Source organism: Podarcis muralis, chromosome 14, assembly GCF_964188315.1.
Source record: "Podarcis muralis chromosome 14, rPodMur119.hap1.1, whole genome shotgun sequence".
Classification (NCBI taxonomy): domain Eukaryota; kingdom Metazoa; phylum Chordata; class Lepidosauria; order Squamata; family Lacertidae; genus Podarcis; species Podarcis muralis.
The window spans coordinates 5,198,306-5,213,669 of NC_135668.1; the positions used below are offsets into that span (position 1 = coordinate 5,198,306).

A 15,364-nucleotide genomic window follows, 5' to 3' on the forward strand; every position below is an offset into this window, starting at 1 on the left:
TACCAGAGCACAGACAACAGAACTTAGGCTAACCCTGTCCGGATAGGGACACAGCTGGGCCACTGGCCAAAGTTAATGGGAGGCACTCTGCGCCAGCAGGGTGTAGTGGTTAAGAGCAGTGGACTTGTAATCTGGTGAACCATGTTCGCTCCTCCACTCCTCCACATGCAGCTGTTGGGTGACCTTGGGCTAGTCACACTTTTCTGAAATCTCTCGGCCTCACTCACCTCACAGAGTGTTTGTTGTAATATACAGTCAAACCTCGTGTTGTGTCCGCTTCAGGTTCCATTTTTTCGGGTTGCGGACTGCTGAAACCTGGAAGTACTGGAACGGGTTACTTCCGGGTTTTGGCAGTCGCGCATGTGCAGAAGTGCCAAATCGCAACCTGCGCATGCACAGACATGGGTTGCAAACACTGCAGGTTGCAAATGTGTATCCCACACGGATCACGTTCGCAACCCAAGTGCCCACTGTAATAATGAAACAACAACACAAGACTTGGAACCAGCAAAAAATAAAGAAAACATCGGAGAAAAACATCTAATTTTGCAGCAGCACATGAAATGGTGGCATATGACAGCAGGAAAATAACAAATTACCCATCAGTCTCAGAAGACAAAACTCAAAATTACCATTCAAATATCAGGCTGTACCTGGCCCCTAAAGCTTTAAGGGTGCTGGGTGAGTGTTTCTAGGACATTCTAATAAAGGGGAGCCACAACTGAAAAGGGTACCTGCTTCTCCCCTGAAGGAGGGTGAGGCCAGTATATCTGAAGGAGCGTCTCCACCCCCATCGTTCTACCCGGACACTGAGGTCCAGCACTGAGGGCCTTCTGGCGGTTCCCTCACTGCGAGAAGCCAAGTTACAGGGAACCAGGCAGAGGGCCTTCTCAGTAGTGGCGCCCTCCCTGTGGAACACCCTCCCACCAGATGTCAAAGAGAAGAACAACTACCAGAGTTTTAGAAGACATCTGAAGGCTTGTTTAGGGAAGCTTTTAATGTTTGATGTATTACGGTATTTTAATATTTTGTTGGAAGCCGCCCAGAGTGGCTGGGGAAGCCCAGCCACATGGGCGGGGTATAAATAATAATAATAATAATAATAATAATAATAATAATAATAATATTTAATAATAATAATTATTATTATTATTGGGCGGCACCCACAGGAAGACTTCTGGCATAATGTTTTGGCAGGTTCATATAAGAGTAGCAAATTCTTCAGAGTTGTCAAAAGCCTGGAACTGTCCAGGAAGAGATCTATAAATGTCTATAAAAAAGGAGCTAAATAAATACACATTTACAGTCATATCACCAGCTCCCTGCGTAGCCAAGAGCATTAAATTCAGAGTAAGCCCTCCCTCCCCCCGCCTACAGGTATTGGGGCAGATTACAGGTTAGGACATCTCCGTGGCTGTCCTAGCAGCCATGAAGTTATTGAAAAAGCAGTGGGAATATTGAGGTCCCCAAGAATGAGCGTGGGGTACTCAACAGCAAGCCTCACCTTTCTGAGACCACTTCTGTTAGCTGAAGATGCCTAGTCTGTCCTGATTAGCCAATATCAGATGCAAACACTGGTAGCCAGGTTTCCTGGAAGAGATGGGACCACGATGTCCTACAGTAGAAAGCCCTCCTGTCCCATCTGCAAGCATGAGAGCTAGTGTGGCACAGTGGTTATGGTACAGGACTAGGACCTGGGAGAGACGGGAGTTGAAATCCCCACTTGGCCAGGAAGCTTGCTGGGTGACCCTTGGCCAGTCACTCCCTCTCAGCCTAACCTACCTCGTTGTGAGGATAAAATGGGGAAAAGGAGAACCATGTATGCCACCTTGAGCTCCTTGTAGCGAAGGTAGGAGATAAATTAAACAAACAAACAAACAAACACGGTAATTCAGTTTTACTAGCAAACCAGCGGTTAAACTAACTCCTTTCCAGCTCTGGAAGGAGCAAGAGGAGCGTTCGTGCGACCCACCTACACACTACAACTGACACACTAATGTGGAGAGTTCTGCTCTGTTCTGTTATTAAAGGGAGATGGGAAAGGTTTCTCTCAATTAAAGGGAGATGGGAAAGGTTTCTCTCAATATTTTCTAAGCTCTGTACTTTGTGAATACTATCTGCAGTAAATTCCTAAGTAAATCTCTGAGCTAATCTTACTTCTGCAAATTTCGGCCAGACAGTTAGCAAAGACAGCAGTTGCTTGCTATTTCTAATCAGACAGGTCAGGAGGTCGTTTCCTGCCTAGTCAGCTAGCAAGAAGGTCAGGAGGTCGTTTCCTGCCTAGTCAGCTAGCAAGAAACCGCTGCTGTTAGCAGTAACTAACCAGACCTACTAAATTTGGCGGGCAGGTCAAAAGTTCATTTCCTACCCAGCTGCTTAAAGAGGCCCCCTTTTCCTGCCTTATGCTTACTAATGCAAAGATGAAGACACGTGTACGAAGGAAAGGGGAGGAAATGCTTAGCTAGCAGAAAGAAAGGAATGTTTAGCAAGCAATAAAATGTGTTTAGCAAGCAATATAGATGTGCTATGTAAGGGAATAATTTGAGAAGGTATGGGAGGGGGGAGAGTGTTCAGAAGAGTATAAGAAGTCTGTAGATGCGTATTTCTTTACAGCCAGTGTATTTTCAGGAGCTATCTAGCTGGCTGTCTCTGTGTACAGAATGTTTCTGTGGACAGATTTTAATAAACTTTTTCTCCAAAGAAGATTTTGCTTTCCTGGTACTTTTGTTCCCTCCAAGGTCCGGGGATGGCGTGGCTGATGGATCCCTAGGTAAATAAGGCTTCATTTCTGCTGTAAATAGGACTGTCAAAGGTAGAAGGGAACATTGCTCGGTAGTTATGAACTTCTGTCCATCGTGGCAGCAGGCTGTTTTTGGACAATAAATACAATCAGACTGAATAGGAAGCTTTGACTTATTTGGAACATGGAGGAAACAAGACGTTCTCAGAAAAGAAAAAAGAGTGGAACAAGAATAGCAGACTAGGGGCAGAGCTAAAGGAAACATGCCTCCCCAAACCCATATTGTGTATACTTTAGATTTTCCATACATTTTAAACTACAACAGTTTGGAAAAACAAATCTTGAGTTTCACTCAGTGCTGAAAAGCATAATTTGTTTGGGCTTCATCTGACTGAGGTAGATCTGAAACATGTGACTCAAGGGAAGGCAATGTCACGAGAAGCACCTGGGGTCTGGCTTGAGCCAGCGACAGGCCTAGAGATTCTGCTCATCACAAGGGGAATTTCATGTTGGTATAACTTGTTTCCCACTCACAGCCCTGGCCCAATTGCTAGCTTATTGCTTAGCATGACAACAGTTATCCTTTGTTAATGGTAGATGTTGGCGTTAGGCATATGAAACTCACTACAAGGTGGGCAGGATGAACCATGAGCAACATGGCTGGAGTGTGGCCAGCTCAGCCCCAGAGAAGTACTGAAACCCTGTTAGGCCAGAACTGGGTCACTTGGTTCCTCAAAAAGTTGATGGTTCATAGCTGAACTGTGTGAACTGTCTCTAATGGAATGAAAACCACTATGTCTGAGGGTCAGATAAGACCCAGATGGGCTTACCACCTTTAAAAAAAAAAATCACATGCCTAGCTTGTTCATTAGTAGGGTTGTTGGGGTGGATGTCTAATTTTAATTTGAGACAGGGGCTGGATCTTAACCCCATACCTGCCTTTCCTCCCTTGGATCCATCACTACGAACATTTTAAGCCCAGCTCACGCTGGGAGAAAAGCACGATTGGGGAAGTAAGGGGAAGCTTTTTCTATTTATTGTGATTCAGCAACCATGGCTGGCCTTGTCCCGTCAGTCATCACATCTAGTTTGGCCCTGAGGTAATGTGAGGTGGGGACACAGAAGCCCTCTCCGTGGGGTCTTGTGGGTTCTGCTGACCCGTTCACACGTCTAAGTTATCCACTTGCTGTTGCAGACATTAAGAAAGACAAACATCTTTCTTGAGAAAGAATCAGAGAATTGTAGGCTTGAAAGGGACACCAAGGATCATCTTGTTCAGAGCTTTCCAAACGTTGCATGTCGGTGACACACTTTTGAGACACACATCATTTTACGGCACAGTCATTCAGTTTTAATAGCAAACTGGAGGTTCAGCTAACCCCTTTCCAGCAGTGGGAGCGTCTGCGTGACACACCTACACATTGCAGCTGACACACTAATGTGTCGCAACACACAGTTTGGGTAACTCTGGCCTGGAGTCTGTTGTTTGACTTGCCTGCCGTTCTGGCTCATGCCCACTAGAGTCCACTGTTCTCCCTGACAGGTTGAGACATCCATTCCCCCAGATTTCTGCTCCACTGAAAAAGTGCCCACTAACTTTACAAACAAAGTGGACGCTTACTTTGGGAGGTGGAGTGAGGGTGTTAGAGGAAAGCTACTCACTAGAGAAGATGATTTATGAGTCTATGGTGATTGTGTAGGGCGTGTAGGTCTCTCTCAATCCCAACAACCAAAGTTTCAAGTACGTATAAACCACGCTGCCTCCTGTGTTCCTTGAAAGCAGGTTGTTTCCTTTCTTAAATTTCTTTATGAAATTGGATCAAATACCATAAACAAAACCTAGCCATATCTAGCACAAGTGGGGGAAGGGGGCAACTACCCTGTGAGTATAGGTCCAACCAAAAAATCATATTAGGCTTCCTCAAGGTGGGGTTAGATATAGAATCATAGAATCTTACAGCTGGAAGGGACCCCAAGGGTCATCTAGTCCAAACCCCCCGCAATGCAGGAATCTGTTTAAAACTCTGTTTAAAAACCTCCAAGGAAGGCGAGTCCACCACCTCTTGTGGGAGTCTGTTCCACTGTTGAACAGCTGTTACTGTCAGAAAGTTTTTCCAAATGTTTAATTGGAATCTCCTTTCTTGCAACTTGAAGCCATTGGTCCAAGTCCTACCCTCCAGAGCAGGAGAAAACAAGCATGTTTCCTCCTCCATGTGACAGCCCTTAAGATATTTGAAGGTGGCTATCTCAGTCTCCTCTCTTCCAGGCTAAACATACCCAGCTACTTCAAGCGCTCTTCATAAGGCTTTGTTTCCAGACCCTTGATCATATTGATTGTCCTCCACTGCATGCGTTGCAGCTTGTCAACATCCTTCTTAAACCATGGTGTCCAGAACTGGACACAGTATTCCAGATGTGGTCTGACCAAGGCAGAACAGAGTGGTACTCTTATTTTGCTTGATCTGAACGCTATGCCTAAAATAGCATTAGCTTTTTTTACTGCTGTATCACTTTTGATTCATGTTAAGCTTGTGGTCCACCAAGACCCCTATATATCCTTTTCACATGTACTGCTAGTAAGCCAGGTGTCTCCCATCTATATAGTTGTGGTTGAATTTTTTAAAAAGGGATTAGTTAAATTAACAATTGTTGATAGGTTACTAGGGAGAGGGATACTGCCCTCATGCCCTCCTTCCAGGGGCTTTCCACAGACATCAAAGTGGACATCATGGGAAAAGAGGATGTGGGACTAGAAGCCTTTAGCTTCTTACGATGTTAGCCACAACAGCTGATGGAGCCTCTATTTCCAGAGGCCCTCTGGCTAACTGATATTGGAGATAAACAATTGGGGAACATTGTTGCCTTCAGTTTCTTATGAGTGTCCAGGAGGTGTCTGGATGGTGGGTCTCTGGTCTCATCCAGAAGGGCCCTTCTTAGGTTCCTATAGAAAGTGGCTATCACCAGCTATTACTGAATTATTTGCCATGGTAGATAGATAAAACCTCCATGTACAGAGACGGTTCACCTCTGAATATGAGTTCTAGCTTCCTGGAGGCATCTGATGCATATGCTGGACTGAGGTCTCCTGGTCCAATTCAACAGAGCTTAAATTGCAGGGGGCGGGGGATACAGTGTGCTTTAGAAGCTGTTGCTGTGGTTACCTTTTTAATACACATCTGTTACCCTTGCATGTCAACCCCTCGTTTCTCTATTTGTAGGGATGCTTCGACTCTGGGGATGCTGCAGCAGGCAAGTTCCTCCTTCCTTGAGAGCTTGCAAAAGAAGTCTCCTTGGACTCCAGATCTGTCCCAGCGGCTACAAAACTCCTGTTCTTAAGCAGAGCCGTAGCTAGGTGATCTTGCACCCCTGGCAGATTGCGCTTCCTAGCCACAGACAAATTAGCTCTTCTTTCCGCCTCTCGCCCAACCCCCCCTCCACCCATTCAATTCACCCTCTATTTAAAACCTTTTCTTATGAGGCAATAATCAATATTTTTATTTACAGACATATTTATGGACATGTTTTTTAAGCCGATTTTGCACACACACACATCTCTGTATGTGTGCATCTCTGGTGGGGGCCCACCTCACCACCCCCTAGCTATGGCCCTGCTTGCTGTCAGCCATGGCCAGGAAAGCGTTCTTCCTGAGACTGGTATAACCTGTTAAAAGGTTATAATTCGCGTCTTCAGCATGATACATCTGTTTGAGGATGCACATGTTGTGTCAAATTAGATGTGACGAGTCCAAGCACATTTTTATAAAAAATGTTGTGCTTTAAAAAGTAAAATGGATTAAATGTTCTGGAGAGATTGCAGTTCTTTTGTGGCAACGAGAGAATGTGAGGAGTGGGGAGTGCTCTCTTTTCTAGAGGCCCTGCTTTTGGTGTATGGAAATTTACAACTGAAGCTTTTCCCTTCATGGATATAAATGGTGGGGGAAACTTCACGTGTCAGAAGTTAATGTAAAGGAATGCTCCTCAATACTCAAGGCCCTGCCAAGGAGGAACTGAAATCAAGATAGACTGAAATCAAGATACATTATGTCGACAGCATCCCCTTGATCCACCAAGCTTGTAACTCCATCAGCAAAAGAAATGAGATTTGTCTGTGTGGCGTTTGTACAGAGCCCCCGGTCGTTTCACGGACTATTGACCTGTACACCACTGCTTTATTCTTCTGCTGCCACCAACCAGGTTTCTTCTGGTGAAATACTGAGTCTCAGTCAGGTTGTAAAGTCAACAATGAAGATTAAAGTTTATTGAAGAACAAACAAGTCTTTAAAATATTCAGAACAGTTTCTCAAATGCGCGCCCTTAACTAGATGTGGCACTATTTCACACTATCACACTCTTCTCTCTCAGTTCTATCCCTGTCTCTCACTCTAGCTGTCACAACCTCTATGTCTGTCTTACTGGTTCTGTCTCCTCTATCTCCCCATGGTAAAACCCCTGGGCTGAGCCTCAAATCCAGGTAGGCTCTGCCTCTGAGCTTTCTCATGGGTCAATCTACATTAACCATTTCCACCCCCCTGTACAAACAAAATAATAATAATAATAATAAATTTTATTTATATCCCGCCCTCCCCAGCCTTAGCCGGGCTCAGGGCGGCTAACAACAATAAAACAGTACAAAAGTACAGCATAAACAACACTCTAAAACCATTCATTCTAAAATTAATTAATTCAAGCCACTGGCAGCCATTGGGCCAGAGCTCCGCGAAGATTGCCGAAGGAGGGAGTCAGGCTGTGCCCTTGCCAAAGGCCTGGTGGAACAGCTCTGTCTTGCAGGCCCTGCAGAAAGATGTCAAGTCCCGCAGGGCCCTGGTCTCTTGTGACAGAGTGTTCCACCAGATCGGAGCCACAGCCGAAAAAGCCCTGGCTCTCGTTGAGGCCAGCCTAACTTCTCTGTGGCCTGGGACCTTCAAGATGTTTTTATTTGAGGACCGTAAGTTTCTCTGTGGGGCATACCAGGAGAGGCGGTCCCGTAGGTACGAGGGTCCTAAGCCGCATAGGGCTTTAAAGGTTAAAACCAGCACCTTAAACCTGATCCTGTACTCCACCGGGAGCCAGTGCAGCTGGTATAGCACCGGGTGAATGTGATCTCGCAGCGAAGACCTCGTAAGGAGTCTCGCTGCAGCATTCTGCACCCGCTGGAGTTTCTGGGTCAGTCTCAAGGGCAGCCCCACGTAGAGCGAGTTACAATAATCCAGTCTGGAGGTGACCGTCGCGTGGATCACAGTGGCTAGGTCAGGGCGAGAGAGGTAAGGAGCCAACTGCTTAGCTTGGCGGAGATGGAAAAATGCCGCCTTTGTTATAGCTGCAATCTGCGCCTCCATGGAAAGGGAGGTGTCGAAGATCACACCCAAACTCTTAACGGACGGTGCTGGCACTAATTGCGCCCCCGCAAGAGATGGGAGTTGCCCCCCCATCCCATATCGCCCCGTCCCAGCCACAGGACCTCTGTCTTCGAAGGATTTAGCTTCAACCGGCTCCCACGTAACCATCCAGCCACAGCTTCCAAACATCTGGTCAGTGTGTCTGGGGCCGAGTCAGGATGGCCATCCATCAACAGATAGAGTTGGGTGTCATCAGCATACTGATGGCAACCCAGCCCAAAACTCCGAACAAGCTGGGCGAGGGGGCGCATAAAGATGTTGAAAAGCATCGGGGAGAGTATCGCACCCTGAGGTACTCCACATACCAAGGAGTGGCGCGATGACAATTCCCCTCCAAGCGCCACCCTCTGTCCCCGACCAGAGAGAAACGAGCGCAGCCATTGAAGGACTGTGCCCTGGATCCCCACATCGGCAAGGCGGTGGTCCAGAAGTTCATGATCAACCATGTCGAAAAGCTGCTGACAGATCTAGAAGAATCAGCAGCCCCGACCCGCCTCGATCCAGCTGTCTACGAAGATCATCTGTTAGGGCAACCAGAGCCGTCTCGGTCCCATGACCAGCGCGGAAGCCGGACTGGAATGGATCCAGAGCCGATGTTTCATCCAGAAACCCACCAAGCTGTTCAGCAACCGCTCTCTCAATCACCTTACCCAGGAACGGAAGATTCGAAACCGGGCGGTAATTGGATAGATCTAAAGGATCTAATGATGTTTTCTTCAAGAGCGGGCGCACCACTGCCTCCTTCAGTTCCCCTGGGAATGTCCCCGTGCCAAGGGACAAATTGATGATATCCCCCAGGAGGGCCCGCACCTCGTCTGGACACGCTCTAATCAGCCAAGACGGGCACGGGTCAAGAGGACAGGTGGTGGGCTTTCCAGCTCGGAGGAGTCTGTCCACATCGGCTGGGGATATCCGGTCGAAGTGGTCCAATATTGGACCCGAGGACAGTTGAGGGGCCTCCAGTTCCTTTATTGTATCCAAATTGGCAGGGAGGTCATGGCGGAGCAACAAGACCTTCTCCGCAAAAAAGCTCGCAAATGCCTCACAGCTGTGTGTCAAATTGTTATTTAAATTTGGCTGTCCCTCAAGGGACGTTAAAGACCTGATTATACTAAATAATTGCGCTGGGCGAGAGCTAGCGGATGCAATGGAGGCCGAGAAGTATGACTTCTTAGCAGCCTTCACCGCCATCTCGTAGGTTTTCATAAAAACCCTATAAGATGTTCTTGAGGCTCCGTCACGGGCACCCCGCCATACTCGCTCTAGCCGTCTGAGGTCCCGCTTCATTTTCCGGAGCTCCTCGGTAAACCATGGAGCCCGGTTTCTGCAGGGTCGCAGAGGGCGCTTAGGTGCGATCTCATCGATGGCTGCCAGGAGCTGGGTATTCCAGCCCTCAACAAGCTCAGTCAATGAGTCGCCAGGGGGAGCAAGGTCCCGCAAGGCTTGGCGGAATCTATCAGGGTCCATCAGCCTCTGCGGGCGAGCCCAAATCGGCTCGCCACCTAAGCAGGGTGGGGGTGGAAAGTCAATCCTGGCTTTCAGAGCGTAGTGATCAGACCATGGCACCTTCATTGAAGGAGACACGATCACATCTATACCTACGCCAAAGATCAAATCCAGCGTGTGGCCTGCTTGATGTGTGGGGCACGAAACAAACTGGGAGAGCCCTAGTGTCGCCATGGAAGACACCAGGTCCAGAGCCTGTGAGGAGGGAGTGGCATCAGCATGGATGTTAAAGTCCCCCAATACCAATAGGTTAGGGAACTCCAAGGCCCAGCCGGCCACCGCCTCCAATAGGCCTGACAGGGTGTCTGCTGGTGCGCTAGGAAGCCGGTACACCAGCCAGACAGCCAAGCTCTCCTCGGAGCCCCACACTAGGCCAACACATTCAATGCCGGGGATCGATGGCGATGGTAGAGCCCTGAAAGGACAATTTTCCCGGATTAATAATGCCACCCCTCCCCCCCGGCCCACAGTCCGCGACTGGTGGAGGACGGAGAAACCCGGGGGCGCCACCTCTCGTAAGGTAACTGTTGCCCCTTCACGCACCCAGGTCTCCGTCACACAAGCTAGGTCGACCCCCTGCGAGATAAAGAAATCTCGCAGGGTGGCGGTTTTATTGCCTATAGACCTGGCATTGCACAGCACCAGTGACGGAGGTGAGTAATCCTTGCTCACCCTACCCTCGTCCCTCGGGATGGGGCGCAGATTGGAAGGGGTACGAGCATATCCATATCTCGATCCCCTTCGCCTATAACATCTGCCCCCACCGCCATACCTCCCTCGCCCCTCCACGGTAGCAATCCCAGGCCTCATAGTAGCCTCCATTGATGGCAATTAGTGTTATTCTTTCGCAGCCTAAAACAATAAAACCTTAAAACAATAAAAACAAAAAACAAAAACAACCCAGAAAACAATAAAACAATACAAGTAACAACTGCAAAAATTACAAAATCAACAAAATCTAACAAATTCCCAAGCCACCCACACATCCATCCCCACCCCCATATATAAAAAATCTAACGGAAAAGGGAAATTTAAAAACATGTTAAAACATGTTTAAAAAAAAAACTCTGCACCCCACCGGGTCCTCCTGGGCAGGAACAGCATCAGTGGCAACAACCATCCTTGTGAGGCCCCACCCTGGGCCAGATAGTAAGTGGCAGGAGCAGTCCTTGCGAGGCCTGTCAGGCCCTCCCTGGGCCAGGTGGTAAGTGGCAAGAAGGAGCAGGGCCCTCAGGCACTCACGCAGGAGAGTCTTCCTGGGCAGTGGCAGCAAGCAGCACGCAGTCCTTATGAGGCTTCAGGTCCCGCCCCAGGCCAGATGGTAAGTGGCAGGAAGGAGCGGGCCCTCAAGCACTCACTCAGGGGAGTCTTCCTGGGCAGCGGCAGCAAGCAGCACGCAGTCCTTATGAGGCTTCAGGCCCCGCCCCAGGCCAGATGGTAAGTGGCAAGAGCAGGGCCCTCAGGCACTCACCACAGGGGAGTCTTCCTGGGCCTAGGAATGGGCAAATGCCACAGTCTGGAATTACTTGTCTTTGAGAAACCCATGCTGGGTCTTAGGAATCACAGCATTCTTTTCTAAATGCTCACAAACTGTGGCGTTTGCCTGTTCTTTTTAAAATGTCTGTACAGGGGGAGAGAAAGAGTTAATAAGTAGACCAATAGAAAAGCCAGAGGCGGAGCCTACCTGTTCATAAAAGGGCTAAGCCCGAGGTTTGGGTTGGTTGGTTTTAGTTGGCTGGGAAGGGCAGTTGAGAAAGCAGTTGGCAGACAGTTGGAAATAGACAGTTAGTGCAGTTGGTTCTTGTGAGAGGGGAGGTAGAAGAGTTAGAGACAGGATAAAATAAGACTAAGAAGGTAAAGAGTAACAACGTTTTGAATGCAGTTGAAGTTTATTTGTGTTTGCAATAAACTACACTCTTCTTTGTTAACTTAAGAACCTGACTGAGACTACCATATTTTTCGCTCCATAAGACACATTTTTTTCTTCCTCAAAAGTAAGGGGAAATGTCTGTGCATCTTATGGAGCGAATGCGTGGTCCCTGGAGCCGAACTGCCCAGGGGCGAAAAGCAGATCATGCTTTTTTTTTTTTGAAAGAGGAAAGTGGGAGTCGAAAGGAAGCAGCTGATCGGCAAGCAATCGGGGAAGGAGATAAGGGATGCTAGAGATAAAGCAGGCTGCCTGGGAGGGGGGAGGTAAAAGCCCATGGATTCTCAGGATTTTTGCATTGGGTCACCCCAAATTCACCATCAGATCACATAGCATGTCCATGGCTACAGCCTGCACCACAAAAATCACACATCCACTGTTTTGTTCAGAATTTTTTCCCTTGTTTTCCTCCTCTAAAAACTAGGTGCGTCTTATGGTCAGGTGCATCTTATGGAGCGAAAAATATGGTAAGTGATTTACTGGGGAGGACCTGGTTGGTGGCAGCGGATTAGTGGTGTATGGGTCAATAGTCCATGAGACGACCGGGGGCTCCGTACAAATGCCACACAGACTGACTGGGGTGCTGGGCTGCTGCTGCGCCACTTTTGGGACAAGAGAGGTTTGAGAGGGTGGGATGGGGTGACCCCTTCTCTTACAGAAAGGGTGGGGGCTGCCCCCTATCTTGGGTTGGGGGGACTGGGCAGCAGGCTGCTTCTTCTCTTGGTGTGAAGTGGGTGCAGGGACAGCCCTTTCTATTGGGGTGGCATGAGGGCTGCTCCTTCTGTTGAGGGCGTGCTCCTGGTGGAATCTGCCCCCTTATCCCCTAGGATGGGGCTGTGGTGTTAGCTGGCCCTTCCCTCGTGGGGGGAGGACCTGGGAAAGGGAGGGAGTCGGGAGGAGCTGTTTGCCCTCAGGGTCTTCCAGACACCCTCTGAGCTGAAAGGGAGGGAAAAAGAGAGGGACATTTCATTCATTCATAAAATTATTTCTGTACTGCTTTGTCTCATACACACACACATATTCATTCATTGAAGCTGTTTACAGCATTCCAAGCCATAGAAGGATTAAAGACAGACATGCATTAACCCTTTGTGGAGGGCTGTGTCATCCTCTTGTCATGAATATAATGCATGGGGATAAGTGCATGCTTGCAAGTATACAGAAGCACAAACACAGCCCCATATGCCAAGAAAGCGCTACAGAAAAACGGCAGTTGCTCTTTGAATTTTAAATCCCCTTAGGAAACAGCAGCCTCTATAGGAAAAACAGTGTCAGTAGGATGCTGGGCTCTGCAAAAGGGCTTGTCAACACCTCATCCATCAAACAGCAGGGGGCAAAGCAGAGACACACACCTTGTGGAAGTTATTAAATGTATTTACTAAAGGTACATACTGCCCTTAATCCACAGATCACAGAATGTCGACGACATAAAAATGCAATATAAAAGCACAAAATACCTGACAAGAGTAAGAACAAAAAATAAACAAACCTATAACCCACCCCCATATAATAACGTTATTAAATAAAGCCTAAGGTCCAGTTGTGACAGACTCTGGGGTTGCGGTGCTCATCTCGCTTTATTGGCCGAGGGAGCCTGCGTACAGCTTCCAGGTCATGTGCCCAGCATGACTAAGCCGCTTCTGGCAAACCAGAGCAGCGCATGGAAACGCCGTTTATCTTCCCGCCAGAGAGGTACCTATTTATCTACTTGCACTTTGACGTGCTTTTGAACTGCTAGGTTGGCAGGAGCAGGGACCGAGCAACGGGAGCTCACCCCGTCGCGGGGATTCGAACCACAGACCTTCTGATCAGCAAGCCCTAGGCTTTGTAGTTTAACCCACAGCGCCACCCGTGTCCCTAATTAAAGCCTATAAACTCTCTTTTATGAATGAAAAACACTGTAAATGTTTGAATAAAATGTTTTGTGCTGGCCAGATAAGGGGCAGCCACAATCCCCTGAGTGTAACAGCACATGCTTGACCTTTCCAGCAAACTGTCAATGGGAAATACTAGACCTAACAAAAGACCTAAATAAAGCTATCTACCCAAAAATATAGAATTATGGGAACAGACACTAATTGCAATAGCAAAGAGATATACTAATGTTGGCCCCAGAGGTGAAAGAGACACTTTGACTGGCCAGGGACTTGAACTAGTCAAGAAAGTTGTGATTCCCCACTGGCACTTTAAAAAAGTAAGGTCTTCCCATCTTCCTTTTGAACAGCAGCAAAGATCTATCACAAACTCAGGAGCGGAGAAAGAGTCAAATAAGCCTAATCAGGGTGATGATTTAACCCAATAAAAGCAGAACCACCAGAAAAAAATTAAGGTGTCTACTCAAGCAATTTAAGTGACTCCCTACCAGAATAAGCCAATCCCCAAACAGCTGGCCCCAGACCAATTTGACTGTGTGGAACCAGCAGCAGAAGAATTGATATCCTCCTTCCTCAAACCCCCTGATAAAGAACAACACAGGATTATGGACAAATTAGACAAGCTACCATTTAAACTGAGACATTTACGGACATGTACCCAGCCCAATCTTGAAGGAACAGATTCAATGGAATCCCTTTGCCACAATGCAAAATCTGACTCTAAGATCACTGTTGAGGCCAAGGCTGAAAATATTCCTGCTAGACACAGAATAAATATCATTGCTCTGGCAAAGAATGACTAGCCCACAGATATCTAGAACCACACGAACTGCGTAGCCCATTGGAATCAGCATAAGACATGGATGCTGAAGAGCATGAGAAGATGCAAATTGCCCAATTTCGCAACAGCAGCGTTTTTTGGGCACCACAGGTTGTTTAGATCCGATAGATTAGAAGTAAAGCACTCTGAGCGTTCACTACATATCTTGTCATGGAACATGGCATGGTGGATGAACAAATTTGTTGATCTGAATTTATTACTTATACGCAATCATTTGATTTACTGTGCCTACAAGAAACTTGGCTAACAGATACCACCAGCATCCATTTACAAGGCTTTAAAATAGTGTCCTGCCCAGCAGTTAAAACAGGTAAATACGGATCTGGAAGTGGCGGTGTGGCTGTCCTCCTCTCTTGCGACACACAAAAATGGATATAAAGGAGCTGAAATTAACAAATAATGGTTATATCCGGACAGTATTAGTAAACCTTCCTAAAATGAATTCATGTATCTGCTTAAATGTATACAGTGGTACCTCAGGTTAAGAACTTTATTCGTTCTGGAGGTCTGTTCTTAACCTGAAACTGTTCTTAACCTGAGGTACCACTTTAGCTAATGGGGCCTCTTGCTGCTGCTGCCGCCGCACAATTTCTGTTCTGATCCTGAAGCAAAGTTCTTAACCTGAGGTACTATTTCTGGGTTAGCGGAGTCTGTAACCTGAAGCGTCTATAACCTGAAGCGTCTGTAACCCGAGGTACCACTGTATATCCCTCCTAAACACAGTGCTTTTTTCTGGGGGTACGCAGGGGTACGCATACCCCTAAACATTTTCTGAATCTTTATACTTTTGTCCATTTACTGCATTTATTTTCCCCGATTTCAACTATAAAATGGTGATTTTCTTGAGTCAAAATGAGAGTACCCCTAAACATTTTTTTAAAAAAAGAACTGCCTAAACACATAAACCATGATGCAAAACAACTCCGGCAGGATCTAGAACAAGCTCTACAATGCATTGAGGAAACAACAACAGAGGTTTCGTTATGTGGGGATTTTAATGCGAGAATCGTGGGAGGATAATGACCTAATAAGTAAAGCTGTTGCCCTAGATGAGGACAATATTAACACCACAGACATATC

The 15,364-nt window shown here is 47.2% G+C and overlaps 1 long non-coding RNA gene across 1 annotated transcript; it reads left to right on the forward strand.

Annotated features, from left to right (window-relative positions):
• Window positions 1-2,029: 2,029 nt before the first annotated feature.
• LOC144325482 (uncharacterized) lies at window positions 2,030-2,703 on the forward strand. The gene is made up of 2 exons (XR_013390643.1): window positions 2,030-2,221; window positions 2,261-2,703. It is a non-coding gene; the product is annotated as an uncharacterized LOC144325482 (long non-coding RNA).
• The last annotated feature ends 12,661 nt before the right edge of the window (window positions 2,704-15,364 follow it).